Raw genomic sequence first — 2,391 nt, 5'->3', positions numbered from 1 at the left:
CTGGGAGGTTTCTTCAGAGTCCCACTCAACCCACTGACTAATTAGTGTATTCGTCATGATATTCGTGATTATTCAATGAATGATCTGCGTACCGGTCCGTGCGGCTAATGATAAATCTGAGATTAGATTGTGCTCAGTAGGGCAGCCTGTCGGTTTTCGCATATAGCTTCAGTGCTCTGTCCCTTATGTATTTTTTGAACTATATAATATATACTAAATAATATAAATATATGAAAGAGGGTCTTGAGTTTCAGTTAAGCTTAGTACAAACATTCAGACCACATATTCTTCCAAAGTTACCAAATTCTTACTCTAACATAATGTCGGTATCTAACTAAATTCATAAACAAAGCAATAAAATTAAGAAGCAAACTGTTGTTATACATAAAATGACACTGTTTTTGTTGCCAATTTGTTATTTTTTCTGCATATAATAAATACATACCTTCCTACATATAGCACTAAACACATGAATTAAGCTTCAAAGGTTGCTGAAAAAGACGACTAATAAAGGAAGAATGAAGCTTGCAGTGCTGCAATAGCAGCATTGCCCAGTATATTCACTACTGGGCTTAAAATTTCCAAAGCACTATATCACAATATTATCAATGTTAAAATGTTTTATCTTAAAATAAACAAGGACACGTATGACCTGTTCCACGAGAAAACTAGAATGAAAAAAGGTTTTAATTATAATTTCGTATAAGTCACAACTACACTAAGAGATATTGGATACTTGAGTTTTCAATAGATAACAAATCAATGACATCACATGTGAAAATTTTTCATAGCCCATCTGCCATCTACCAAAAATTGTGAAAATAAATTTTGTGCAAATCGGAAGAAGTGGAAAATAACCGAAAGTATTTGCGAAAAAGAATCACGTTTTTATTAAAAAGTCCGCACCACAATTATTGTACAGTAACTGGCAAGGACCCAGAAGCAAAGACGAAAAAAATTTATTCCCTATTATTACTACTAGAAATACTACAGACGTTTACTTGCCAACTATGTAAATATGTATGTGTCTACACTTGTAAGTATGTGTAGGTGAGGCCAGGAAGAAAAATGAGTTGCAAACAACATGTGCACCAAATTGAGAAAACACTTTGTACATATTTAATGAAATCTTACTTGTAACACGTTGCTTAAAGGAACAAAGATGTCAGTGGTTCCAAATTTAGGCTTTAAGGCTGAAAAATTTCACGAAAAAGAAAAGTATCTTTAAATACATGAAGCAAAGGCGCAATTAGACACAGTCAAGCAGTGATGAAATGATATTTAAAAATTTCCAGCTATGCTAAGGTTGCTATTCGTACGCCTGTGCTGGCATAAAAGAAATCATTATCCTTAAAATATACCAACTCACTGACATTCAGCCTTGAGAAAGAAACAAAATTAAAATGAAATAATTGTTACCAAGGCAGCAGTCGGCTTCACATGAAATGCCATTACCTTATACCATAGCATGCAGCACTGGTAATTCAGCTAATTTAGCTGATATCGAGTTCAGTATGAATTTCATGAATTTTGAAAATTAGGGAGGCATACGTCGAGGATGGGGAATTAGATTAGCGATTTCAAATTTAATCCTTCCCACATGTACTAAATCCTTCTTAATCATTTTTTCAAATTATAAAATAATAATTTTTTGTATTTCTTTATAATAATCTTTATCAATAATAAATATATCGAAATCTAATTAAACATTTTTGATTATTTAATACTTATTAAACAATTGCCTCTAAGATTTTAGTAAACGAACATTTAAGGCTACTTATTCATTTTAAATGGTAATGAACATATTCAAGAAAATAAATAAATATATGAAGTACGTACTAATTTACTAAAAATAAGACTATTCAAGTGGAAGGAAGGAATTAGCAAAACTTTGAAAGGTGGAGGAACGCCATTAAGTGGTTGGTTTAGACCCTTCAAGATAGATAACACCTATCAAAACAAAGTTATATAAATCTTTATATTTGTGATTGTTGTTGACATTAAGAAATACTTTCGTAATTAAATATGCTAGCTTCGATTAGCACTTGTATATTACTACAACCCGTGATTGTCCAAAGTTGATACAGTATTGTATTCATATCCCTGAAATATTGGTTTCATAGTCCTGGTTTGACAACACTGATATAAATTGAACAACAATATTTGATTTGTCCCCACTGGATTCATTTTTGTAGCATTATGCAAAAGACGATTTATGTGAACGATTCTAAGACTCTTAAAGCTTTACACATGAACATTCACTCATAGACATTCGGTCTGTTAAATATAGAGTTATGTCTAAATTGCAAATTTTAAAAACCCCATTGGTAAATATCTAATGGAAACATAAAGATTCTTTCTATATACATGATTAACTTATAATCACACTAT

This window comes from Teleopsis dalmanni, chromosome 2 (assembly GCF_002237135.1).
Source record: "Teleopsis dalmanni isolate 2A chromosome 2, ASM223713v2, whole genome shotgun sequence".
NCBI lineage: Eukaryota > Metazoa > Arthropoda > Insecta > Diptera > Diopsidae > Teleopsis > Teleopsis dalmanni.
The sequence above is the reverse complement of the archived record's forward strand: the minus strand, read 5'-3'. Positions refer to the sequence as shown.